This window comes from Hypanus sabinus, unplaced genomic scaffold (assembly GCF_030144855.1).
Source record: "Hypanus sabinus isolate sHypSab1 unplaced genomic scaffold, sHypSab1.hap1 scaffold_592, whole genome shotgun sequence".
NCBI classification, from domain to species: domain Eukaryota; kingdom Metazoa; phylum Chordata; class Chondrichthyes; order Myliobatiformes; family Dasyatidae; genus Hypanus; species Hypanus sabinus.
This window is the reverse complement of record NW_026781449.1, coordinates 42571-59842: the sequence shown is the minus strand read 5'-3', so window position 1 is coordinate 59842 and position 17272 is coordinate 42571.

Genomic DNA, 17272 nt, shown 5'->3' with positions numbered 1-17272 from the left:
GGTGTGGAGGGGTGGGTCAGTGGGTGATTGGGGGTGTGGAGGGGTGGGTCAGTGGGTGATTGGGGTATGGAGGGGTGGCTCAGTGGGTGATTGTGTGTGTGGAGGGGTGGGTCAGTGGGTGATTGGGGGTGTGGAGGGGTGGGTCAGTGGGTGATGGGTGATATGGATGGGTGGGTCAGTGGGTGATTGGGCGTGTGGAGGGGTGGGTCAGTGGGTGATTGGGGGTGTGGAGGGGTGGGTCAGTGGGTGATTGGGGGTGTGGAGTGGTGGCTCAGTGGGTGGTTGGGGATGTGGAGGGGTGGATCAGTGCGTGATTGTGGGTGTGGAGGGGTGGGTCAGTGGGTGGTTGGGGGTGTGGAGTGGTGGCTCAGTGGGTGATTGGAGGTGTGGAGCGGTGGGTCAGTGGGTGATTCGGGGTTTAGAGGGGTGGGTCAATGGGTGATTGGAGGTGTGGAGGGGTGGGTCAGTGGGCGATTGTGGGTGAGTGGAGGGGTGGGTTGGTGTGTGACTTGAGGTGTGTTGTGGGTCAGTGGGTGTTTTGGGGGTGTGGAGGGGTGGGTCAGTGTGTGATTGGGTGTGAGGAGGGGTGGGTCAGTGGGTGATTGGGGTTGTGGAGGAGTGGGTCAGTGGGTGATTGGGGGTGTGGAGGGGTGGGTCAGTGGGTGAATGGGGGTGTGGAGGGGTGGGTCAGTGCGTGATTGGTGGTGTGGAGGGATGGGTCAGTGGGTGATTGGGGGTGTGGAGGGTTGGGTCAGTGGGTGATTGTGGGTGTGGAGGGGTGGGTCAGTGGGTGATTGGGGGTGTGGAAGGGTGGGTCAGTGGCTGATTGGTGGTGAGGAGGGATGGGTCAGTGGGTGATTGGGGGTGTGGAGGGGTGGGTCAGTGGGTGATTGGGTGTGTGGAGGGGTGGGTCAGTGGGTGATTGGGGGTGTGGAGGGGTGGGTCAGTGGGTGGTTGGTGGCGTGGAGGGGTGGGTAACTGGGTGGTTGGGTGTGTGGAGTGGTGGGTCAGTGGGTGATTGGGGGTGTGGGGGGTGGATCAGTGGGTGATTTGAGGTGTGGGGGTTAGGTCAGTGTTTGGTCGGGGGTGTGGAGGGGTGTGTAAACTGGTGATTGGGGGTGTGTGGAGGGGTGGGTCAGTGTGTGATTGGGTGTGAGGAGGGGTGGGTCAGTGGGTGATTGGGGTTGTGGAGGAGTGGGTCAGTGGGTGATTGGGGGTGTGGAGGGGTGGGTCAGTGGGTGAATGGGGGTGTGGAGGGGTGGGTCAGTGCGTGATTGGTGGTGTGGAGGGATGGGTCAGTGGGTGATTGGGGGTGTGGAGGGTTGGGTCAGTGGGTGATTGTGGGTGTGGAGGGGTGGGTCAGTGGGTGATTGGGGGTGTGGAAGGGTGGGTCAGTGGCTGATTGGTGGTGTGGAGGGATGGGTCAGTGGGTGATTGGGGGTGTGGAGGGGTGGGTCAGTGGGTGATTGGGTGTGTGGAGGGGTGGGTCAGTGGGTGATTGGGGGTGTGGAGGGGTGGGTCAGTGGGTGGTTGGTGGCGTGGAGGGGTGGGTAACTGGGTGGTTGGGTGTGTGGAGTGGTGGGTCAGTGGGTGATTGGGGGTGTGGGGGGTGGATCAGTGGGTGATTTGAGGTGTGGGGGTTAGGTCAGTGTTTGGTCGGGGGTGTGGAGGGGTGTGTAAACTGGTGATTGGGGGTGTGGAGGGGTGGGTCAGTGGGTGGTTATGGTGTGGAGGGGTAGGTCAGTGGGTGATTGGGTGTGTGGAGGGGTGGGTCAGTGGATGATTGGGGTGTGAAGGGGTGGGTCAGTGGGTGATTGGGGTGTGGAGGGGTGGGTCAGTGGGTGATTGGGGTGTGGAGGGGTGGGTCAGTGGGTGATTGGGGTATGGAGGGGTGGGTCAGTGGATGATTGGGGTGTGGAGGGGTGGGTCAGTGGGTGATTGGGGTGTGGAGGGGTGGGTCAGTGGGTGATTGGGGTATGGAGGGGTGGGTCAGTGGATGATTGGGGTGTGGAGGGGTGGGTCAGTGGGTGATTGGGGTGTGGAGGGGTGGGTCAGTGGGTGATTGGGGTATGGAGGGGTGGGTCAGTGGATGATTGGGGGTGTGGAGGGGTGGGTCAGTGGGTGATTGGGGTGTGGAGGGGTGGGTCAGTGGGTGATTGGGGTATGGAGGGGTGGGTCAGTGGATGATTGGGGGTGTGGAGGGGTGGGTCAGTGGGTGATTGGGGGTGTGGCGGGGTGGGTCAGTGAGTGATAGGGGGTTTGGTGGTGTTGGGGGTGTGGAGGGTCAGTAGGTGATTGGGGGTGTGGTGGGGAGGGTCAGTGGGTGATTGGGGTATGGAGGGGTGGGTCAGTGGGTGATTGGGGGTGTGGAGGAGTGAGTCAGTGGGTGAGTGGGTGTGTGGAGGGGTGGGTCAGTGGATGATTGGGGTGTGGAGGGGTGGGTCAGTGGGTGATTGGGGTGTGGAGGGGTGGGTCAGTGGGTGATTGGGGTGTGGAGGGGTGGGTCAATGGGTGATTGGGGTATGGAGGGGTGGGTCAGTGGATGATTGGGGTGTGGAGGGGTGGGTCAGTGGGTGATTGGGGTGTGGAGGGGTGGGTCAGTGGGTGATTGGGGTATGGAGGGGTGGGTCAGTGGATGATTGGGGTGTGGAGGGGTGGGTCAGTGGGTGATTGGGGTGTGGAGGGGTGGGTCAGTGGGTGATTGGGGTATGGAGGGGTGGGTCAGTGGATGATTGGGGGTGTGGAGGGGTGGGTCAGTGGGTGATTGGGTGTGTGGAGGGGTGGGTCAGTGGGTGATTGGGTGTGTGGAGGGGTGTGTCAGTGGATGATTGGGGTGTGGAGGGGTGGGTCAGTGGGTGATTGGGGTGTGGAGGGGTGGGTCAGTGGGTGGTTGGTGATGTGTGGAGGGGTGGGTCAGTGCATGATTGGGGGTGTGGAGGGGTGGGTCAGTGGGTGATTGGGGGTGTGGAGGGGTGGGTCAGTGGGTGATTGGGGGGTGGAGGGGTGGGTCAGTGGGTGATTGGGGGTGTGGAGGGGTGGGTTGGTGTGTGATTTGAGGTGTGTGGGTGGGTCAGTGGGTGTTTTGGGGGTGTGGAGGGATGGGTCTGGGTGATTGGGTGTGAGGAGGGGTGGGTCAGTGGGTGATTGGGGGTGTTGAGTGGTGGGTCAGTGGGTGATTGGGGGTGTGGAGGGGTGGGACAGTGGGTGATTGGAGGTGTGTGGAGCGGTGGGTCAGTGGGTAATGGGGTATGGAGGGGTGGGTCAGTGTGTGATTGGGGTGTGGAGGGGTGGGTCAGTGGGTGATTGGGGGTGTGGAGGGGTGGGTCAGTGGGTGATTGGGGTATGGAGGGGTGGCTCAGTGGGTGATTGTGTGTGTGGAGGGGTGGGTCAGTGGGTGATTGGGGGTGTGGAGGGGTGGGTCAGTGGGTGATGGGTGATATGGATGGGTGGGTCAGTGGGTGATTGGGCGTGTGGAGGGGTGGGTCAGTGGGTGATTGGGGGTGTGGAGGGGTGGGTCAGTGGGTGATTGGGGGTGTGGAGTGGTGGCTCAGTGGGTGGTTGGGGATGTGGAGGGGTGGATCAGTGCGTGATTGTGGGTGTGGAGGGGTGGGTCAGTGGGTGGTTGGGGGTGTGGAGTGGTGGCTCAGTGGGTGATTGGAGGTGTGGAGCGGTGGGTCAGTGGGTGATTCGGGGTTTAGAGGGGTGGGTCAATGGGTGATTGGAGGTGTGGAGGGGTGGGTCAGTGGGCGATTGTGGGTGAGTGGAGGGGTGGGTTGGTGTGTGACTTGAGGTGTGTTGTGGGTCAGTGGGTGTTTTGGGGGTGTGGAGGGGTGGGTCAGTGTGTGATTGGGTGTGAGGAGGGGTGGGTCAGTGGGTGATTGGGGTTGTGGAGGAGTGGGTCAGTGGGTGATTGGGGGTGTGGAGGGGTGGGTCAGTGGGTGAATGGGGGTGTGGAGGGGTGGGTCAGTGCGTGATTGGTGGTGTGGAGGGATGGGTCAGTGGGTGATTGGGGGTGTGGAGGGTTGGGTCAGTGGGTGATTGTGGGTGTGGAGGGGTGGGTCAGTGGGTGATTGGGGGTGTGGAAGGGTGGGTCAGTGGCTGATTGGTGGTGTGGAGGGATGGGTCAGTGGGTGATTGGGGGTGTGGAGGGGTGGGTCAGTGGGTGATTGGGTGTGTGGAGGGGTGGGTCAGTGGGTGATTGGGGGTGTGCAGGGGTGGGTCAGTGGGTGGTTGGTGGCGTGGAGGGGTGGGTAACTGGGTGGTTGGGTGTGTGGAGTGGTGGGTCAGTGGGTGATTGGGGGTGTGGGGGGTGGATCAGTGGGTGATTTGAGGTGTGGGGGTTAGGTCAGTGTTTGGTCGGGGGTGTGGAGGGGTGTGTAAACTGGTGATTGGGGGTTTGGAGGGGTGGGTCAGTGGGTGGTTATGGTGTGGAGGGGTAGGTCAGTGGGTGATTGGGTGTGTGGAGGGGTGGGTCAGTGGATGATTGGGGTGTGAAGGGGTGGGTCAGTGGGTGATTGGGGTGTGGAGGGGTGGGTCAGTGGGTGATTGGGGTGTGGAGGGGTGGGTCAGTGGGTGATTGGGGTATGGAGGGGTGGGTCAGTGGATGATTGGGGTGTGGAGGGGTGGGTCAGTGGGTGATTGGGGTGTGGAGGGGTGGGTCAGTGGGTGATTGGGGTATGGAGGGGTGGGTCAGTGGATGATTGGGGGTGTGGAGGGGTGGGTCAGTGGGTGATTGGGGTGTGGAGGGGTGGGTCAGTGGGTGATTGGGGTATGGAGGGGTGGGTCAGTGGATGATTGGGGGTGTGGAGGGGTGGGTCAGTGGGTGATTGGGGGTGTGGCGGGGTGGGTCAGTGAGTGATAGGGGGTGTGGTGGTGTTGGGGGTGTGGAGGGTCAGTAGGTGATTGGGGGTGTGGTGGGGAGGGTCAGTGGGTGATTGGGGTATGGAGGGGTGGGTCAGTGGGTGATTGGGGGTGTGGAGGAGTGAGTCAGTGGGTGAGTGGGTGTGTGGAGGGGTGGGTCAGTGGATGATTGGGGTGTGGAGGGGTGGGTCAGTGGGTGATTGGGGTGTGGAGGGGTGGGTCAGTGGGTGATTGGGGTGTGGAGGGGTGGGTCAATGGGTGATTGGGGTATGGAGGGGTGGGTCAGTGGATGATTGGGGTGTGGAGGGGTGGGTCAGTGGGTGATTGGGGTGTGGAGGGGTGGGTCAGTGGGTGATTGGGGTATGGAGGGGTGGGTCAGTGGATGATTGGGGTGTGGAGGGGTGGGTCAGTGGGTGATTGGGGTGTGGAGGGGTGGGTCAGTGGGTGATTGGGGTATGGAGGGGTGGGTCAGTGGATGATTGGGTGTGTGGAGGGGTGGGTCAGTGGGTGATTGGGTGTGTGGAGGGGTGGGTCAGTGGGTGATTGGGTGTGTGGAGGGGTGTGTCAGTGGATGATTGGGGTGTGGAGGGGTGGGTCAGTGGGTGATTGGGGTGTGGAGGGGTGGGTCAGTGGGTGGTTGGTGATGTGTGGAGGGGTGGGTCAGTGCATGATTGGGGGTGTGGAGGGGTGGGTCAGTGGGTGATTGGGGGTGTGGAGGGGTGGGTCAGTGGGTGATTGGGGGGTGGAGGGGTGGGTCAGTGGGTGATTGGGGGTGTGGAGGGGTGGGTTGGTGTGTGATTTGAGGTGTGTGGGTGGGTCAGTGGGTGTTTTGGGGGTGTGGAGGGATGGGTCTGGGTGATTGGTTGTGAGGAGGGGTGGGTCAGTGGGTGATTGGGGGTGTTGAGTGGTGGGTCAGTGGGTGATTGGGGGTGTGGAGGGGTGGGACAGTGGGTGATTGGAGGTGTGTGGAGCGGTGGGTCAGTGGGTAATGGGGTGTGGAGGGGTGGGTCAGTGTGTGATTGGGGTGTGGAGGGGTGGGTCAGTGGGTGATTGGGGGTGTGGAGGGGTGGGTCAGTGGGTGATTGGGGTATGGAGGGGTGGCTCAGTGGGTGATTGTGTGTGTGGAGGGGTGGGTCAGTGGGTGATTGGGGGTGTGGAGGGGTGGGTCAGTGGGTGATGGGTGATATGGATGGGTGGGTCAGTGGGTGATTAGGTGTGTGGAGGGCTGGGACAGTGGGTGGTTGGGGGTGTGGAGGGGTGGGTCAGTGGGTGATCGGGGGTGTGGAGTGGTGGTTCAGTGGGTGATTGGGGGTGTGGAGGGGTGGGACAGTGGGTGATTGGGGGTGTGGAGGAGTGGGTCAGTGGGTGATTGTGGGGTGGAGGGGTGAGTCAGTGGGTGATTGGGGGTGTGGAGGTGTGGGTTGGTGTGTGATTTGAGGTGTGTGGGGGGGTCAGTGGGTGTTTTGGGGGTGTGGAGGGATGGGTCAGTGGGTGATTGGGTGTGAGGAGGGGTGGGTCAGTGGGTGATTGGGGCTGTTGAGTGATGGGTCAGTGGGTGATTGGGGGTGTGGAGAGGTGGGTCAGTGGGTGGTTGGAGGTGTGGAAGGGTGGGTCAGTGGGAGATTCGGGGTGTGGAGGGGTGGGTCAGTGGGTGATTGGTGGTGTGGAGTGGTGGCTCAGTGGGTGATTGGAGGTGTGGAGGGGTGGGTCAGTGGGTGATTGGGGGTGTGGAGGGGTGGGTCAGTGGGTGATTAGGGGTGTGGAGGGGTAGGTCGGTGAGTGATTGGGGGTGTGGAGGGGTGTGTCAGTGGTTGATTGGGAGTGAGGAGGGGTGGATCAGTGCGTGATTGTGGGTGTGGAGGGGTGGGTCAGTGGGTGATTCGGGGTTTAGAGGGGTGGGTCAGTGGGTGATTGGAGGTGTGGAGGGGTGGGTCAGTGGGTGATTGGAGGTGTGGAGGGGTGGGTCAGTGGGCGATTGTGGGTGAGTGGAGGGGTGGGTTGGTGTGTGACTTGAGGTGTGTTGTGGGTCAGTGGGTGTTTTGGGGGTGTGGAGGGGTGGGTCAGTGTGTGATTGGGTGTGAGGAGGGGTGGGTCAGTGGGTGATTGGGGTTGTGGAGGAGTGGGTCAGTGGGTGATTGGGGGTGTGGAGGGGTGTGTCAGTGGGTGATTGGGGGTGTGGAGGGGTGGGTCAGTGGGTGATTGGGGGTGTGGAGGGGTGGGTCAGTGGGTGATTGGGTGTGTGGAGGGGTGGGTCAGTGGGTGATTGGGGGTGTGGAGGGGTGGGTCAGTGGGTGATTGGGGGTGTGGAGGGGTGGGTCAGTGGGTGATTGGGTGTGTGGAGGGGTGGGTCAGTGGGTGATTGGGGGTGTGGAGGGGTGGGTCAGTGGGTGGTTGGTGGCGTGGAGGGGTGGGTAACTGGGTGGTTGGGTGTGTGGAGTGGTGGGTCAGTGGGTGATTGGGGGTGTGGGGGGTGGATCAGTGGGTGATTTGAGGTGTGGGGGTTAGGTCAGTGTTTGGTCGGGGTGTGGAGGGGTGTGTAAACTGGTGATTGGGGGTGTGGAGGGGTGGGTCAGTGGGTGGTTATGGTGTGGAGGGGTAGGTCAGTGGGTGATTGGGGGTGTGGAGGGGTGGGTCAATGATTGATTGGGGGTGTTGAGGGGTGGGTCAGTGGGTGATAGGGGGTTTGGAGGGGTGGGTCAGTGGGTGATTGGGGTGTGGAGGGGTGGGTCAGTGGGTGATTGGGGGTGTGTGGAGGGGTGGGTAAGTGGGTGATTTGGGGTGTGGAGGAATGGGTCGGTGGGTTATTAGGGGTGTGGAGGTGTGGGTCATTGGGGTTGTGGAGGGGTGGGTCAGTGGGTGATTGGGGTATGGAGGGGTGGGTCAGTGGATGATTGTGGGTGTGTGGAGGGGTGGGTCAGTGGGTGATTGGGGGTGTGGAGGAGTGGGTCAGTGGGTGATTGGGGGTGTGGAGGGATGGGTCAGTGGGTGATTGAGGGTGTGAAGGGGTGGGTCAGTGGGTGATGGGGGATATGGATGGGTGGGTCAGTGGGTGATTAGGTGTGTGGAGGGCTGGGACAGTGGATGGTTGGGGGTGTGGAGTGGTGGTTCAGTGGGTGATTGGGGGTGTGGAGGGTTGGGTCAGTGGGTGATTGGGGGTGTGGAGGGGTGGGTCAGTGGGTGATTGGGGTGTGTGGAGGTGTGGGTCAGTGGGTGATTGGGAGTGTGCAGGGGTGGGTCAGTGGGTGGTTGGGGGTGTGAAGGGTGTGTCAGTGGGTGGTTGGGGGTGTGGAGGGCTGGGTCAGTGGGTGAATGGTGGTGTGGAGGGGTGGGTCAGTGGGTGAATGGTGGTGTGGAGGGGTGGGTCAGTGGGTGATTGGGGGTGTGGAGGGGTGGGTCAGTGGGTGATTGGGGGTGTGGAGTGGTGGGTCAGAGGGTGATTGGGGGTGTGGAGTGGTGGGTCAGTGGGTGGTTAGGGGTGTGGAGGGGTGGGTCAGTCGGTGACTGGGGGTGTGGAGGGGTGTGTCAGTGGGTGATCGGGGGTGTGGAGGGGTGGGTCAGTGGGTGATTGGGGTGTGGAGTGGTGGTTCAGTGGGTGATTGTGGGTGTGGAGGGGTGGGTCAGTGGGTGATGGGGTGTGGAGGGGTGGGTCAGTGGGTGATTGGGTTATGGAGGGGTGGGTCAGTGGATGATTGGGGTGTGGAGGGGTGGGTCAGTGTGTGATAGGGGTGTGGAGGGGTGGGTCAGTGGGTGATTGGGGTATGGAGGGGTGGGTCAGTGGATGATTGGGGGTGTGGAGGGGTGGGTCAGTGGGTGATTGGGGTATGGAGGGGTGGGTCAGTGGATGATTGGGGGTGTGTGGAGGGGTTGGTCAGTGGGTGATTGGGGATGTGGAGGAGTGGGTCAGTGGGTGATTGGGTGTGTGGAGGGTTGGGTCAGTGGGTGATTGGGGGTGTGGAGGGGTGGGTCAGTGGGTGATGGGGGATATGGATGGGTGGGTCAGTGGGCGATTGTGGGTGAGTGGAGCGGTGGTTGGTGTGTGACTTGAGGTGTGTTGTGGGTCAGTGGGTGTTTTGGGGGTGTGGAGGGGTGGGTCAGTGTGTGATTGGGTGTGAGGAGGGGTGGGTCAATGGGTGATTGGGGTTGTGGAGGAGTGGGTCAGTGGGTGATTGGGGGTGTGGAGGGGTGGGTCAGTGGGTGAATGGGGGTGTGGAGGGGTGGGTCAGTGCGTGATTGGTGGTGTGGAGGGATGGGTCAGTGGGTGATTGGGGGTGTGGAGGGTTGGGTCAGTGGGTGATTGGGGGTGTGGAGGGGTGGGTTAGTGGGTGATTGGGGGTGTGGAAGGGTGGGTCAGTTGCTGATTGGTGGTGTGGAGGGATGGGTCAGTGGGTGATTGGGGGTGTGGAGGGGTGGGTCAGTGGGTGATTGGGTGTGTGGAGGGGTGGGTCAGTGGGTGATTGGGGGTGTGGAGGGGTGGGTCAGTGGGTGGTTGGTGGCGTGGAGGGGTGGGTAACTGGGTGGTTGGGTGTGTGGAGTGGTGGGTCAGTGGGTGATTGGGGGTGTGGGGGGTGGATCAGTGGGTGATTTGAGGTGTGGGGGTTAGGTCAGTGTTTGGTCGGGGGTGTGGAGGGGTGTGTAAACTGGTGATTGGGGGTGTGGAGGGGTGGGTCAGTGGGTGGTTATGGTGTGGAGGGGTAGGTCAGTGGGTGATTGGGTGTGTGGAGGGGTGGGTCAGTGGATGATTGGGGTGTGAAGGGGTGGGTCAGTGGGTGATTGGGGTGTGGAGGGGTGGGTCAGTGGGTGATTGGGGTGTGGAGGGGTGGGTCAGTGGGTGATTGGGGTATGGAGGGGTGGGTCAGTGGATGATTGGGGTGTGGAGGGGTGGGTCAGTGGGTGATTGGGGTGTGGAGGGGTGGGTCAGTGGGTGATTGGGGTATGGAGGGGTGGGTCAGTGGATGATTGGGGGTGTGGAGGGGTGGGTCAGTGAGTGATTGGGGTGTGGAGGGGTGGGTCAGTGGGTGATTGGGGTATGGAGGGGTGGGTCAGTGGATGATTGGGGGTGTGGAGGGGTGGGTCAGTGGGTGATTGGGGGTGTGGCGGGGTGGGTCAGTGAGTGATAGGGGGTGTGGTGGTGTTGGGGGTGTGGAGGGTCAGTAGGTGATTGGGGGTGTGGTGGGGAGGGTCAGTGGGTGATTGGGGTATGGAGGGGTGGGTCAGTGGGTGATTGGGGGTGTGGAGGAGTGAGTCAGTGGGTGAGTGGGTGTGTGCAGGGGTGGGTCAGTGGATGATTGGGGTGTGGAGGGGTGGGTCAGTGGGTGATTGGGGTGTGGAGGGGTGGGTCAGTGGGTGATTGGGGTGTGGAGGGGTGGGTCAATGGGTGATTGGGGTATGGAGGGGTGGGTCAGTGGATGATTGGGGTGTGGAGGGGTGGGTCAGTGGGTGATTGGGGTGTGGAGGGTTGGGTCAGTGGGTGATTGGGGTATGGAGGGGTGGGTCAGTGGATGATTGGGGTGTGGAGGGGTGGGTCAGTGGGTGATTGGGGTGTGGAGGGGTGGGTCAGTGGGTGATTGGGGTATGGAGGGGTGGGTCAGTGGATGATTGGGGGTGTGGAGGGGTGGGTCAGTGGGTGATTGGGTGTGTGGAGGGGTGGGTCAGTGGGTGATTGGGTGTGTGGAGGGGTGTGTCAGTGGATGATTGGGGTGTGGAGGGGTGGGTCAGTGGGTGATTGGGGTGTGGAGGGGTGGGTCAGTGGGTGGTTGGTGATGTGTGGAGGGGTGGGTCAGTGCATGATTGGGGGTGTGGAGGGGTGGGTCAGTGGGTGATTGGGGGTGTGGAGGGGTGGGTCAGTGGGTGATTGGGGGGTGGAGGGGTGGGTCAGTGGGTGATTGGGGGTGTGGAGGGGTGGGTTGGTGTGTGATTTGAGGTGTGTGGGTGGGTCAGTGGGTGTTTTGGGGGTGTGGAGGGATGGGTCTGGGTGATTGGGTGTGAGGAGGGGTGGGTCAGTGGGTGATTGGGGGTGTTGAGTGGTGGGTCAGTGGGTGATTGGGGGTGTGGAGGGGTGGGTCAGTGGGTGATTGGAGGTGTGTGGAGCGGTGGGTCAGTGGGTAATGGGGTGTGGAGGGGTGGGTCAGTGTGTGATTGTGGTGTGGAGGGGTGGGTCAGTGGGTGATTGGGGGTGTGGAGGGGTGGGTCAGTGGGTGATTGGGGTATGGATGGGTGGCTCAGTGGGTGATTGTGTGTGTGGAGGGGTGGGTCAGTGGGTGATTGGGGGTGTGGAGGGGTGGGTCAGTGGGTGATGGGTGATATGGATGGGTGGGTCAGTGGGTGATTAGGTGTGTGGAGGGCTGGGACAGTGGGTGGTTGGGGGTGTGGAGGGGTGGGTCAGTGGGTGATCGGGGGTGTGGAGTGGTGGTTCAGTGGGTGATTGGGGGTGTGGAGGGGTGGGACAGTGGGTGATTGGGGGTGTGGAGGAGTGGGTCAGTGGGTGATTGTGGGGTGGAGGGGTGAGTCAGTGGGTGATTGGGGGTGTGGAGGTGTGGGTTGGTGTGAGATTTGAGGTGTGTGGGGGGGTCAGTGGGTGTTTTGGGGGTGTGGAGGGATGGGTCAGTGGGTGATTGGGTGTGAGGAGGGGTGGGTCAGTGGGTGATTGGGGCTGTTGAGTGATGGGTCAGTGGGTGATTGGGGGTGTGGAGAGGTGGGTCAGTGGGTGGTTGGAGGTGTGGAAGGGTGGGTCAGTGGGAGATTCGGGGTGTGGAGGGGTGGGTCAGTGGGTGATTGGGGTGTGGAGGGGTGGGTCAATGGGTGATTGGGGTATGGAGGGGTGGGTCAGTGGGTGATTGGGGTGTGGAGGGGTGGGTCAGTGGGTGATTGGGGTATGGAGGGGTGGGTCAGTGGATGATTGGGGTGTGGAGGGGTGGGTCAGTGGGTGATTGGGGTGTGGAGGGGTGGGTCAGTGGGTGATTGGGGTATGGAGGGGTGGGTCAGTGGATGATTGGGGGTGTGGAGGGGTGGGTCAGTGGGTGATTGGGTGTGTGGAGGGGTGGGTCAGTGGGTGATTGGGTGTGTGGAGGGGTGTGTCAGTGGATGATTGGGGTGTGGAGGGGTGGGTCAGTGGGTGATTGGGGTGTGGAGGGGTGGGTCAGTGGGTGGTTGGTGATGTGTGGAGGGGTGGGTCAGTGCATGATTGGGGGTGTGGAGGGGTGGGTCAGTGGGTGATTGGGGGTGTGGAGGGGTGGGTCAGTGGGTGATTGGGGGGTGGAGGGGTGGGTCAGTGGGTGATTGGGGGTGTGGAGGGGTGGGTTGGTGTGTGATTTGAGGTGTGTGGGTGGGTCAGTGGGTGTTTTGGGGGTGTGGAGGGATGGGTCTGGGTGATTGGGTGTGAGGAGGGGTGGGTCAGTGGGTGATTGGGGGTGTTGAGTGGTGGGTCAGTGGGTGATTGGGGGTGTGGAGGGGTGGGTCAGTGGGTGATTGGAGGTGTGTGGAGCGGTGGGTCAGTGGGTAATGGGGTGTGGAGGGGTGGGTCAGTGTGTGATTGGGGTGTGGAGGGGTGGGTCAGTGGGTGATTGGGGGTGTGGAGGGGTGGGTCAGTGGGTGATTGGGGTATGGAGGGGTGGCTCAGTGGGTGATTGTGTGTGTGGAGGGGTGGGTCAGTGGGTGATTGGGGGTGTGGAGGGGTGGGTCAGTGGGTGATGGGTGATATGGATGGGTGGGTCAGTGGGTGATTAGGTGTGTGGAGGGCTGGGACAGTGGGTGGTTGGGGGTGTGGAGGGGTGGGTCAGTGGGTGATCGGGGGTGTGGAGTGGTGGTTCAGTGGGTGATTGGGGGTGTGGAGGGGTGGGACAGTGGGTGATTGGGGGTGTGGAGGAGTGGGTCAGTGGGTGATTGTGGGGTGGAGGGGTGAGTCAGTGGGTGATTGGGGGTGTGGAGGTGTGGGTTGGTGTGAGATTTGAGGTGTGTGGGGGGGTCAGTGGGTGTTTTGGGGGTGTGGAGGGATGGGTCAGTGGGTGATTGGGTGTGAGGAGGGGTGGGTCAGTGGGTGATTGGGGCTGTTGAGTGATGGGTCAGTGGGTGATTGGGGGTGTGGAGAGGTGGGTCAGTGGGTGGTTGGAGGTGTGGAAGGGTGGGTCAGTGGGTGATTGGGTGTGTGGAGGGGTGGGTCAGTGGGTGATTGGGGGTGTGGAGGGGTGGGTCAGTGGGTGATTGGGGGTGTGGTGGGGTGGGTCAGTGGGTGATTGGGAGTGTGGAGGGGTGTGTCAGTGGGTGATTGGGAGTGAGGAGGGGTGTGTCAGTGGGTGATTGGGGGTGTGGAGGGGTGGGTCAGTGGGTGGTTGGGGATGTGGAGGGGTGGATCAGTGCGTGATTGTGGGTGTGGAGGGGTGGGTCAGTGGGTGGTTGGGGGTGTGGAGTGGTGGCTCAGTGGGTGATTGGAGGTGTGGAGCGGTGGGTTAGTGGGTGATTCGGGGTTTAGAGGGGTGGGTCAGTGGGTGATTGGAGGTGTCGAGGGGTGGGTCAGTGGGCGATTGTGGGTGAGTGGAGGGGTGGGTTGGTGTGTGACTTGAGGTGTGTTGTGGGTCAGTGGGTGTTTTGGGGGTGTGGAGGGGTGGGTCAGTGTGTGATTGGGTGTGAGGAGGGGTGAGTCAGTGGGTGATTGGGGTTGTGGAGGAGTGGGTCAGTGGGTGATTGGGGGTGTGGAGGGGTGGGTCAGTGGGTGAATGGGGGTGTGGAGGGGTGGGTCAGTGCGTGATTGGGTATGTGGAGGGGTGGGTCAGTGGGTGATTGGGTGTGTGGAGGGGTGTGTCAGTGGATGATTGGGGTGTGGAGGGGTGGGTCAGTGGGTGATTGGGGTGTGGAGGGGTGGGTCAGTGGGTGGTTGGTGATGTGTGGAGGGGTGGGTCAGTGCATGATTGGGGGTGTGGAGGGGTGGGTCAGTGGGTGATTGGGGGTGTGGAGGGGTGGGTCAGTGGGTGATTGGGGGGTGGAGGGGTGGGTCAGTGGGTGATTGGGGGTGTGGAGGGGTGGGTTGGTGTGTGATTTGAGGTGTGTGGGTGGGTCAGTGGGTGTTTTGGGGGTGTGGAGGGATGGGTCTGGGTGATTGGTTGTGAGGAGGGGTGGGTCAGTGGGTGATTGGGGGTGTTGAGTGGTGGGTCAGTGGGTGATTGGGGGTGTGGAGGGGTGGGACAGTGGGTGATTGGAGGTGTGTGGAGCGGTGGGTCAGTGGGTAATGGGGTGTGGAGGGGTGGGTCAGTGTGTGATTGGGGTGTGGAGGGGTGGGTCAGTGGGTGATTGGGGGTGTGGAGGGGTGGGTCAGTGGGTGATTGGGGTATGGAGGGGTGGCTCAGTGGGTGATTGTGTGTGTGGAGGGGTGGGTCAGTGGGTGATTGGGGGTGTGGAGGGGTGGGTCAGTGGGTGATGGGTGATATGGATGGGTGGGTCAGTGGGTGATTAGGTGTGTGGAGGGCTGGGACAGTGGGTGGTTGGGGGTGTGGAGGGGTGGGTCAGTGGGTGATCGGGGGTGTGGAGTGGTGGTTCAGTGGGTGATTGGGGGTGTGGAGGGGTGGGACAGTGGGTGATTGGGGGTGTGGAGGAGTGGGTCAGTGGGTGATTGTGGGGTGGAGGGGTGAGTCAGTGGGTGATTGGGGGTGTGGAGGTGTGGGTTGGTGTGTGATTTGAGGTGTGTGGGGGGGTCAGTGGGTGTTTTGGGGGTGTGGAGGGATGGGTCAGTGGGTGATTGGGTGTGAGGAGGGGTGGGTCAGTGGGTGATTGGGGCTGTTGAGTGATGGGTCAGTGGGTGATTGGGGGTGTGGAGAGGTGGGTCAGTGGGTGGTTGGAGGTGTGGAAGGGTGGGTCAGTGGGAGATTCGGGGTGTGGAGGGGTGGGTCAGTGGGTGATTGGGTGTGAGGAGGGGTGTGTCAGTGGGTGATTGGGGCTGTTGAGTGATGGGTCAGTGGGTGATTGGGGGTGTGGAGAGGTGGGTCAGTGGGTGGTTGGAGGTGTGGAAGGGTGGGTCAGTGGGAGATTCGGGGTGTGGAGGGGTGGGGCAGTGGGTGATTGGGTGTGTGGAGGGGTGGGTCAGTGGGTGATTGGGGGTGTGGAGGGGTGGGTCAGTGGGTGATTAGGGGTGTGGAGGGGTAGGTCGGTGAGTGATTGGGGGTGTGGAGGGGTGTGTCAGTGGTTGATTGGGAGTGAGGAGGGGTGGGTCAGTGGGTGATTGGGCGTGTGGAGGGGTGGATCAGTGCGTGATTGTGGGTGTGGAGGGGTGGGTCAGTGGGTGGTTGGGGGTGTGGAGTGGTGGCTCAGTGGGTGATTGGAGGTGTGGAGCGGTGGGTCAGTGGGTGATTCGGGGTTTAGAGGGGTGGGTCAGTGGGTGATTGGGTGTGAGGAGGGGTGGGTCAGTGGGTGTTTTGGGTTGTGGAGGAGTGGGTCAGTGGGTGATTGGGGGTGTGGAGGGGTGGGTCAGTGGGTGAATGGGGGTGTGGAGGGGTGGGTCAGTGCGTGATTGGTGGTGTGGAGGGATGGGTCAGTGGGTGATTGGGGGTGTGGAGGGTTGGGTCAGTGGGTGATTGGGGGTGTGGAGGGGTGGGTCAGTGGGTGATTGGGGGTGTGGAAGGGTGGGTCAGTGGCTGATTGGTGGTGTGGAGGGATGGGTCAGTGGGTGATTGGGGGTGTGGAGGGGTGGGTCAGTGGGTGATTGGGTGTGTGGAGGGGTGGGTCAGTGGGTGATTGGGGGTGTGGAGGGGTGGGTCAGTGGGTGGTTGGTGGCGTGGAGGGGTGGGTAACTGGGTGGTTGGGTGTGTGGAGTGGTGGGTCAGTGGGTGATTGGGGGTGTGGGGGGTGGATCAGTGGGTGATTTGAGGTGTGGGGGTTAGGTCAGTGTTTGGTCGGGGTGTGGAGGGGTGTGTAAACTGGTGATTGGGGGTGTGGAGGGGTGGGTCAGTGGGTGGTTATGGTGTGGAGGGGTAGGTCAGTGGGTGATTGGGGGTGTGGAGGGGTGGGTCAATGATTGATTGGGGGTGTTGAGGGGTGGGTCAGTGGGTGATAGGGGGTTTGGAGGGGTGGGTCAGTGGGTGATTGGGGTGTGGAGGGGTGGGTCAGTGGGTGATTGGGGGTGTGTGGAGGGGTGGGTAAGTGGGTGATTTGGGGTGTGGAGGAATGGGTCGGTGGGTTATTAGGGGTGTGGAGGTGTGGGTCATTGGGGTTGTGGAGGGGTGGGTCAGTGGGTGATTGGGGTATGGAGGGGTGGGTCAGTGGATGATTGTGGGTGTGTGGAGGGGTGGGTCAGTGGGTGATTGGGGGTGTGGAGGAGTGGGTCAGTGGGTGATTGGGGGTGTGGAGGGATGGGTCAGTGGGTGATTGAGGGTGTGAAGGGGTGGGTCAGTGGGTGATGGGGGATATGGATGGGTGGGTCAGTGGGTGATTAGGTGTGTGGAGGGCTGGGACAGTGGATGGTTGGGGGTGTGGAGTGGTGGTTCAGTGGGTGATTGGGGGTGTGGAGGGTTGGGTCAGTGGGTGATTGGGGGTGTGGAGGGGTGGGTCAGTGGGTGATTGGGGTGTGTGGAGGTGTGGGTCAGTGGGTGATTGGGAGTGTGCAGGGGTGGGTCAGTGGGTGGTTGGGGGTGTGAAGGGGTGTGTCAGTGGGTGGTTGGGGGTGTGGAGGGCTGGGTCAGTGGGTGAATGGTGGTGTGGAGGGGTGGGTCAGTGGGTGAATGGTGGTGTGGAGGGGTGGGTCAGTGGGTGATTGGGGGTGTGGAGGGGTGGGTCAGTGGGTGATTGGGGGTGTGGAGTGGTGGGTCAGAGGGTGATTGGGGGTGTGGAGTGGTGGGTCAGTGGGTGGTTAGGGGTGTGGAGGGGTGGGTCAGTCGGTGACTGGGGGTGTGGAGGGGTGTGTCAGTGGGTGATCGGGGGTGTGGAGGGGTGGGTCAGTGGGTGATTGGGGTGTGGAGTGGTGGTTCAGTGGGTGATTGTGGGTGTGGAGGGGTGGGTCAGTGGGTGATGGGGTGTGGAGGGGTGGGTCAGTGGGTGATTGGGTTATGGAGGGGTGGGTCAGTGGATGATTGGGGTGTGGAGGGGTGGGTCAGTGTCTGATAGGGGTGTGGAGGGGTGGGTCAGTGGGTGATTGGGGTATGGAGGGGTGGGTCAGTGGATGATTGGGGGTGTGGAGGGGTGGGTCAGTGGGTGATTGGGGTATGGAGGGGTGGGTCAGTGGATGATTGGGGGTGTGTGGAGGGGTTGGTCAGTGGGTGATTGGGGATGTGGAGGAGTGGGTCAGTGGGTGATTGGGTGTGTGGAGGGTTGGGTCAGTGGGTGATTGGGGGTGTGGAGGGGTGGGTCAGTGGGTGATGGGGGATATGGATGGGTGGGTCAGTGGGCGATTGTGGGTGAGTGGAGGGGTGGTTGGTGTGTGACTTGAGGTGTGTTG